At 44.3% G+C, this 10,249-nt stretch overlaps 1 pseudogene; it reads left to right on the top strand.

The window, feature by feature from the left end:
• The first annotated feature begins 8,260 nt into the window (after positions 1-8,260).
• On the top strand, positions 8,261-8,467 carry LOC142285779 (U2 spliceosomal RNA; annotated as a pseudogene).
• The last annotated feature ends 1,782 nt before the right edge of the window (positions 8,468-10,249 follow it).

Consider the following 10,249-nt stretch of genomic DNA (forward strand, 5'->3'; position numbering starts at 1 on the left):
CAAACCCCACAATGCAGAAGAGGTGTGGACAGCTCTAAAACAGCATGCAGATCACTGGCTCACACCTCTGAACCTAAAGCCAGGAAAGGTTGTGTGTGACAATGGCCGGAACCTGGTGGCGGCTTTGAGGCGAGGCCAGCTGACACATGTTCCATGCGTGGCCCATGTGCTCAACCTCGTGGTTCAGCGGTTTCTAAACTCATACCCAGAGCTGTCTGATCTGCTGGTAAAAGTTCGCCGCCTGTCTGCACATTTTCGAAAGTCACCTACTGCTTCAGCCGGCCTTGCCGGCTTTCAGCGTCATTTGCATCTTCCGGCTCACAGACTGGTGTGTGATGTCCCCACGCATTGGAATTCAACTCTGCACATGTTGATCAGGATATGTGAGCAGAAGAGGGCAGTTGTTGAGTACCTGCATCACCTAAGCCATCGGGAAATGGGTCAAACTCCACACATAACACCTGAGGAGTGGAGATGGATGTCCGACCTATGTACCATCCTCCAAAACTTTGAGGACTCCACCAAGATGGTGAGCGGCGATGACGCCATTATTAGCGTCACCATACCGCTTCTCTGCCTTCTAAAACGGTCTCTGCTCAAAACCAAACATGATGCATTGCAGGCGGAACACGATGAGTTGGAGCAAGAAACAGTAGTGGGTGTGGGTGATAACACACAGCCCAGCCTCGTCTCATCACAACGTGCAGTGGAGGACTATGACGAGGAGGAAGATGAAGACATGGAGCAACTCTCCGACCAAATTGAGGATATGACATGCATACCAGTCATATGCTCAGTTCAGCGTGGCTGGCCAGAGGACAGGGTAGATGAGGAGGAGGAGGAGGAGAAGGAGGAGGACAGCATGTTCAGTCATCGTGTTGGTCTGGATATTGAAGTGATGGCTGTTAAGAGTCTGGCGCACATGGATGACTTTATGGTAAGCTGCCTGTCTCGTGACCCTCGCGTTAAGAACATCTTGGCCGACAATCATTACTGGTTGGTAACACTGTTAGACCCACGCTACAAGGAGAACTTTATGTCTCTTATTCCCGAGGCGGAGAGGTCAGCCAAAATGCAGCAGTTCTGGAAGGCCATAGTCACGGAAGTAGGCAAAGCATTCCCTTCACAAAACGCTAGCGTCATAATTGTAACACTATTAGTTAAAAGAAAGGGATAAACTGTAAAAAAAACAAAATAAGGCATAACTTTTTTTTAACATCAATTTTTTTTTTTTAGATTTAACCAAAGAATGTGCACATTTGTTATAATAAACAAGTGAAAAATGTTGAAAATCAGTCATCCAAAGGTGTGTGAAAAAAAAATATATATATGGTACCAATAAAAATGTCACTTTGTCCTGCAAAGAATGCAGCCCCCCACATTATTTTTTTCCTCTGTGCGGCCCATACACCCAGCCGAGTTTGAGACCCCCTGCCTTACACTATATAGATATCATGTTCATTCCCCATCTATCTTGCTCCGGAGAGCATCTCCCTCCCCCGGCACCAAGAGCAGCTCATACTGAATTGTTACAATGACTACATTGACACCCCCATACTTTGCACTGACGAGGGGCAAGCACCCCGAAACACCGTGTCTGCAAATTGGGATTCTGATCTGGCTTATATATCCTGAGTCATATTGCAATGGATTGTTGAAAATCCACTTGTGACTTTTAGGATCGCTACTTCCAATAGGTGGCGCTGTGCTAGAGTTTGTCTCCTTTACTGGAGAGACAATTTGTACATTGACTAGTAACACTGCACACAGAAATGCACCTTAATATTCCACTGTTAACCCTTTCCTCCCAGCAGTAACACACAACTCCTCACCTTGATATCATGGTGATTTATGGTCAGAATGACTTCAATGCGATCAGTGATTTCTATTCTAGCTCTGCTCACATAGATTTTATATCCACACTCAACTATAGGCCGTTCTTCATATTTTGGGGGTTTTTAGTCAGATATACTAGTTTGTGCCTGTATAGTATTGGTGTAGATGGGAGTGTAGGGCATGGGTTACATGGCACTGTGGTGGGATACTGATGGGAGGTATTGGTGCTGTGTTTGAGGCTTCTACTGGGTATTTTCCTACAAATACTGGAACAGCTCACTGCTTAGAATGATCCTTCCCAGCTCTATAATATATTATATATACCCCACAATGCAGGCTCACACACACATTTGTCTCAAGTGTGTTGTAGGGACACAGATACAGTCTTGGTCATGTGACTAAAGGCTACTTTACACACTGCGATATCGGTCCTGATATCGCTAGTGTGGGTACCCGCCCCCATCTGTTGCGCGACACGGGCAAATTGCTGCCCATGCTGCACAACACCGAACAGAACCAGTCACACATACTTACCTGCCCGGCGACGTCGCTGTGACCGGCGAACCGCCTCCTTTCTAAGGGGGCGGTTCGTGCGGCGTCACAGCAACGTCACTGAGCGACCGCCCAATAGCAGTGGAGGGGCGGAGATGAGTGGCCGGAACATCCCGCCCACCTCCTTCCTTCCTCATAGCGGCTTTGAGGCAGGTAAGGAGAGGTTCCTCGTTTCTGCGGTGTCACACGGAGCAATGTGTGCTGCCGCAGGAGCGACGAACTACATCGTTACTGCTGCAGTAACGATAATCGAGAATGGAGACCCATGTCACCGATGAGCGATTTTGCACGTTTTTGCAACGATGCAAAATCGCTCATCGGTGTCACACGCAGCAACATCGCTAATGCGGCCGGATGTGCGTCACAAATTCCGTGACCCCAACGACTCCGCATTAGCGATGTCGCAGCGTGTAAAGCCCCCTTTAGTGGGAGTGGTGTACAGGGTCTTAGCAGTAAAGAGTATTCCATATTTCTGCCAGATACCCACAGAGATATTGAAATCTGAAAAAAGAGACTTCTGCTCATTGAAGGTAAGAACTGCTCACATAGCGTTCAACTCCACAGCAAACGTGTGCTCTAGCACTGGCATCTCAGCAGGGATATTCCCCTACTACACATGTGTGTCTGGGTCGCTGTGACAGTTTACAGGACATAACTCAGGGCACCTAGACAGAAGGCAGAGGGACTACTTTCTATTTCTGGTGTAGATCTTAGTACAATATATATATATATACTATTACATGTGACACATGTACCTTGTATTACCATTATTCGCTGTATATGAACCCCTTTTCTCCGGGCATTATTTGTCTATAGCATTTTTCACGAACCTGAGGCAACTGAGAACCCTTCAGTGAAGGAATTCCACTAACCCTCACAATACCAACCAGGGGCCTCCCTGCAGTAACTCAGGTAGTTGTACCCATTCTCTTTCCGCATTCTATGTGTTCTTCTTCTTTCTTCTTTTTTTTCTTTTTTCTTCTTTTTATTTCTATCATGTAGTTCAGGGGTTTATAGATATATGTCCTGCATCTCATATTTCCTTTAGTGGTGCTTCTTACCCATTCTCATATCATTTACCCTAGTATTTCATGATCCTGAGGCGACTGAGAACCCTTTAATAAAGGAATCCTTTTTCACTTGAATTGTCAAGTGATACTTACCAGTGACTATCACGTAATGTTACAGGTAGTTGCATTTTCTTCCTCTTCTTTCTCTCCTTTCTTCTTTGTCACACGGTCCATTGTGTTATAGCCCACGTGTCATGATAACACTTGTACCATCTTTTCATTTAGATTCCACCTACAATTATTTACCGATTCCAGTTCTGAAATAGGCTTTCATCATCTACTCACTAGAATTCTCAAGTGCATAAGGTACTGAGACATATACATGTTCACACCATTATAAAGAACAAAGTATAAACATTGAGGTTTTTCTCACACCCATGTTCCTGTGTTCTTTGATATGATATGTGTTCATTTCCTTCACTATATAGGATTGCAAGTTTTCCATTTGTACCTTAATGGCAATGACGCTATACAATTGAACACATATCATCCTGTTATCCATATAGGTGTGTATTTACCTGCTTGACTATTTTTGGTTGTTTGATCCAGAATGTTTCTCCAGATAGGTCATGTGGAAATTTTCTTTCCTCAGTACAAATGTTTTCACTATGGCTTTGGAAAAATTTTTTGTATGTGCATCATGGTTATTTGACCCATTGTACTCTCAAGTAGCAATATATTGTACTGTTATGTTGTACTATGTACTAATTACGTGTTTATATGGTTTTGTAACCCTTTATGATCTTAGATAACTTTATCCTTGATAAAGACCTAAAAACAAGGTCGAAACGTTGGATGAATTATCCTTTTGCACAAATAAAGAATTTTCAGCATTCCAAGAGTTCTTTTCTTACGTTATTGATCACTATAGTGTGCCAGAGCTATTTCTATTGAATTGACTCTTATTTTTTCTGAGCACCTGCTATATACACAGTGAGCCAGACATATTCAAGTTTCATTCAGAAGGCAGAGGGAAGCCTTAGCAGCTGAGCCTATATCTTGGCTTGTGAGCATTAGAACAGGCCGGCGATTACAGGGTAACATGAAAAATGTCCAGCTTGCATTATGACTAGAACATGACAATATCCTTTTAAGTACTAACCTATGATGCGTTCCTAAGCAGTTGATGTTATATGTTCTACATTTCATTTTCTGCATACTTTACAAGTAGTAGAATTTGCTTTGATATAGGCAACTGGATTTTCACAATGAAAAGGCAAAGGATAACGCCCGAAAAAGACGCCATACATTATGTCAGTGCCATCACTGACAAACCTGGATTGACCATGAAATACATCAATCCCCTTAAAGGTGAGTTAAAACAAGTTTTAACTAAATTGCCTTAATATTGTCATGCATTAGAATGACTGTCTTAGGTAATGATAAATATTTTCTACAGGAAGAGGAGTGTTTGCTGAAACTGAAATCGAAAAAGGGAGTTTTGTTGCAGAATATCGAGGCGAGCTCACGTATGCACTTACGATGGTAGACAACTACTCGAGATTTATGGTTGTGGTACAAGTCAAAGATCTAATGGCCCATACTGCAGCGAAGGTCTTCCAAGCACACTTATGCAGACCTCATGGCTACTCAGAGAGAGTCCTCACAGATCAAGGCACTGCCTTTGAAGCGGAAATCTTCAAGGACTTCTGCAGCTTTTACCGATGCAGGAAGATGCGCACTACACCCTACCATGCTCAAACCAATGGTTATCAACCTGCTCAGGACTTTACCCCATATTCCAGATGTGGCCTTACAAGTGATTTATAGAGGGTTAACAATACGTTGGGATCACCGGATCTAATCTCCCTTTTTATAACCCCTATAGAGGACAAAAAGGATACAAAATCCCTGGTAGTGACTCCATATATACATATAAAGACCAAAGAAAGGAGTCAACAAAACTACCTTCATGCAAATACAGTATTTTTATTAAACAATGGTATAACAAACACAATAAAATTCATTCAAGGTGTGCTGGCAAGGATACAGACAAGAGTGGGACATGCATACCATTGCTGGCCATAAATATATTAAATATCCTCTAGCTGGGAACAATGTGTCATGAATAGTAATTTACCACAATAAAGTGCTCAGTGGTTAACCAGTAAAATACATACAGTGCAATAAAGTGCAGAGATGTAATTACTGTTTAGGGCAGGCAAACAGCACAGAATCCTAACTCAATAGAGCATATCACTCCCAGGAAGTATAAAGGGAGTGAGGGGACGCCACTTCCACTCCTGCCAAAAACTGGTAACCATAAGAGACATAGGTTTAAGAGAGGTTAGAGATGACACATACCCATAGTAACCACGCCAGCAAGGGAGATGCAGTTCCACAGACCCCGACGCGTTTCGCGAGGGCTTCTTCACAAAGGGGGGTCGCAAAGAGTAGTGTCATTCCCAGGGTATAAATACCCATGTCACAGCTGTTACGGATCGCACGCTGTGGCGACGCATATAATGGCGCATGCGCGGTAGGCCACAGTGAGTTGCCCGGAAGCTGCGTCAGCACTCCAGTGTCAGGATCCGGGAGGGAAAACCCCTTCAGACGTCACATCCGGCCTGTTACCAAGGAGTCTATTGAGTTAGGATTCTGTGCTGTTTGCCTGCCCTAAACAGTAATTACATCTCTGCACTTTATTGCACTGTATGTATTTTACTGGTTAACCACTGAGCACTTTATTGTGGTAAATTACTATTCATGACACATTGTTCCCAGCTAGAGGATATTTAATATATTTATGGCCAGCAATGGTATGCATGTCCCACTCTTGTCTGTATCCTTGCCAGCACACCTTGAATGAATTTTATTGTGTTTGTTATACCATTGTTTAATAAAAATACTGTATTTGCATGAAGGTAGTTTTGTTGACTCCTTTCTTTGGTCTTTATATATTCCAGATGTGGCCTTACAAGTGATTTATAGAGGGTTAACAATACGTTGGGATCACCGGATCTAATCTCCCTTTTTATACACCCTAAAATCTTGTTTGCTTTAGAATAAACAATAACATCATAAAGGTATAGCAGTACCGTTTCAAAGTTTCGGTGTCCCAAGCAGCATTCCATCAGCCTCTGGAAGGTTCCTGGCAAATTGCACAGCTCGAAGGGCATGCTTTTGAACTCGCAGAGACCCATCGGGGTGGCAAAGGCGGTCTTCTCCCGGTCTGCCTCAGCAACGGACACTTGCCAATAGCGACTAGTGAGATCAAGGGTAGAAAAATAATTTGCAGTTCTCAATGCAGCTAGCTATTCCTCAATACAGGGGAGTGGTGCTGTCCTTCTTCTTTAACAGGACCAACGGAGCTGCCCAGAGGCTACAACTGTCACGGATAACCCCAGCCTCCTTCATGTTGCTCAACATGTCCTTGGTACACTGGTAATGTGCAGGTAGTTTTGGCTTATATCTCTCTTTGATGGGTGGGTGTGCACTTGTGGGGATGTAGTGTTTGACCCCTTTTATTCTTCAAAAGTCTAGCGGATGTTTGCTGAAGACTTGCTCGTATTCTTGCACTAGCCTGTAGACCCCCTTCTTGTGATGTGAAGGTGTGGAGTCAGTGCCTACGTGTAATTCCTTACACCACTCCTCTGGCTGACTTGGTGAGCTGTCACTGAATGGGTGGGCTGAAGCAATGGTGGATGCTGCTGTTTGGATAGCATGTGTATCTACTGAGAACAGCTTATCAATGGTGGCAAATCGGAGCAGCTTAATCTCTTGCTCTCCGCAGTTCAACACTCTCATGGGCACTCTTCCCTTCCATATTAATGAATAAAACTATGATGTAAATAGCATATAGATACCCCACAAATGCAGATAAAAGTAGGTTATGGGAAAAGGGGGAAGAGAGAAACAGGAAAATAGTGGAATAAAGTATACCTTCCAGGTGGGAGAGGAAATGGCAGCACAGCCAGTGGAGGTGAAGCAAGGGGAGCCTGCAACTAAAGAGTTGAGAGCGTTATCACATGGTGACTGAGCCTGATTGTAACGGGAGCATAGAGGTGCCGATCCTGTCTTACCTGCGTTGGTGTAGAAGTGGGTGTCCTGTGGTGGAGTCAGCTGTGTGCAGTGGTGGCCGTGGGTTCTTTTATGTGCGACCGTAGTAATAGCTGCGCCCACTTCCTGTATGGGAGTGGAATGCAGTGAGGCTAATGGAACGCACGCCTGCGCATTTGTGTTTAACGTCGCGCATGTGCAGAACGGAGAAAAGGCTGCGCTCACTTCCTAATGAAAGGGAGTGAGACGCAGCTGGGAAGGGAAGGGAAAAGATTAGGGTTTGGGGATGATGAAAGGGCTTTCTACGGGCAAGGATGGCAAAGGGTGGCAGTGACGGAAAGTCAGGCAGCCTGTCCTGTCCTGTCCTGTCCGTCCGTCTTTTTGTATCATGAATTGGAAAGACTGCAAGGGGGAGGGGAGGTGCTTGGAGGAGGAGGAGTTATTCAGATTAATTGCAGTGGGCGGCGGCTGCAAAAAGCATCATTCTTCTTGTTTTTGCTCTGCAAAACAGCCTTTTCAAGGGTTGGCTTGGGTGACAAAATGTCTTCTGTAGGCGTGGGTTTGTCTCCCTCTCCCTAAGATGTGTCCGGTATAGGCCAGGGTGCCACTCAAGGCCGTAACCAATTCGGGTTATAGCTTCTCGGCCTTTTGGCTAAGATCAAGTGTAGTTTCGGAGGATGCTACCTTGGTCGGTACTGGAAGGTGCCTGGGATTGCACGTCTGCCGGCCTTGAGGAAGTGTGTGCGCCTTCTGGTGACACATAGCCCTCTTGTGCCTGGACGGTTCCCAGGCAACGGGAGGCGATCACCTTTGTTATTTTGAAGTCCTACTGATAAACAGAAAAAAAAAAAAATTAAATCTGTTCTTATCAGTTTAATATCTGATACGTCCCCTCTCTGGGGACCATATATTAAATGGATTTTTAGAACAAGGAGATGGAAAAAATCTTGCTCTGTCCACTCCACGCATTGACCTGGTATTGCAGTACCTCCAGGACCGGTGCACCCCTTCTTAACCCAGTTTCCAAAAGCAGAACTCAATTCACCTGATTCAAATGAGCCCCATTAGTGAATTGAAAGAAAGCAAAAACTTTATATGCACCTCAATTTGGCCAATTCACTTTTCACACTTTCACCCTTTTTTTTATCTTTCACACCTTTTACTTGCTTTATTGATGCAAAAGCTGTGCCAAATAGCAAACTCATCTCCACTCAACTTGACCAACTCTGCTATGTCCCGTGCAGTATCTTATTCTCAGTCTTATCTAGATCATTTGCAATTGAATAGAATAGATCCCTTTTGGACACATTGGATTCAGCTGCTGCAGTGACTGCAGGTGTTAGAAGATGCAGACTTGGCATCAGGTGCTGTCTATCAGATTCCACTCCAATTAAAGCTTCCATTGTTTTTCGGTGTTTTCTTTGAGCAATGATGATGTCTTTAGTGATCTGTTGGCTCCCTCTCCTGGAGGAAGAGTTTGCTTGCTCTTGGACTTTCAAAAAGAGAGGTCATGATAGACATTTAGCTTCTGAGCCCAATTGGGGACAGTCATGGGTGATGAATGTTTTGCAACCTGCTGCGAAGCCTGATACCGCAATATAAGGAACGTCAAATACTAATAATGGGCGGCCTATGAAAGAATTAGTACTTTCATTAAGCATACTTAAACGGCTAATTGGGAATAGACAAACTGTAAAAAGCCCTCTGAGAAAGCCCCTCTCTAACCTTTGTTAGTAAGCTTTTCTGTAGTCTGCCTGTTGATGTATTTTCCGTTTGAACAGTGCACAACATGAAGTGACGGAACACTGGCTTGTCACAATGTCCCCCGCTGACATCACGATAGCGCTGCTGCCTAGAAAGCCAGCTGCGCAGCAGAAGTTGCTCTTTGGGTGGGATGGTGGACTAATGTATCTATTCCTGCTTGGTGTGAGTTTGACATGATCTAGAGCAACGAGTTCCAGCGGCTAGCGGTTGATTATTGGCTGTAATGGGGCTTTCTGGCTGGTGCCAGCCTTTCTTCTTAGCACACAGGAACCACAATCCCTACACCATGCTTCGATGGATTCTCTCATCCCAGCCCAGTAAAACTACATATTTCACACAGTTATAAGCAGCCCATGGGCATTCACCTGGATTAAAACCCATAACAGCTCATAGACCAAACAATCAATCTACCACTGGACCAAAGACAGGAAGCTAAATCCACTGCCTGCGGTAACTAACTTAATCCTATAGTCTACTCACACAACAAACCCAAGAGAAAGGAAAAAAACATGGCTTCGATTATCCATCCAATGAAAACGCATAACCATTGTGAGCCATTGGACAATGCAATTGCACACATGGTGACATGGTGCACGGCCCAATGAATCAAGTCTGTACTTCATATTCACGGTTTAAGCCCTTGGGTTCTAATGTGTCCAGAGTACATATCCAGAAAGATTCCCTTTCTTTGTGCTAAGCACAAGTCAACAATACGTTGTAAGCAGATTCTATTACCAGTCCCACACCATTTTGTGACGCATAATCGCACAGTGGCCCAATTAAGATTCCAAGTCATCGAACATGTCCCAGCCATACGCAGAGGAGGCGATAGAATTAGGAAGCTCAAAGAAAGGGAATCTTTCTGGATATATACTCTGGGCACGTTGGAACCCAAGGGCTTAAACCATGAATATGAAGAACCGACTTGATTCATTGGGCCGTGCACATTTTTTCTAACGCCCGGTTCTTTTTCGTGTTCACACTATATATGGCTCCAGTATGTATGGAGTTCCATTCTTCCTTGTTTT

Source organism: Anomaloglossus baeobatrachus, unplaced genomic scaffold (genome assembly GCF_048569485.1).
Source record: "Anomaloglossus baeobatrachus isolate aAnoBae1 unplaced genomic scaffold, aAnoBae1.hap1 Scaffold_62, whole genome shotgun sequence".
Classification (NCBI taxonomy): Eukaryota; Metazoa; Chordata; class Amphibia; order Anura; family Aromobatidae; genus Anomaloglossus; species Anomaloglossus baeobatrachus.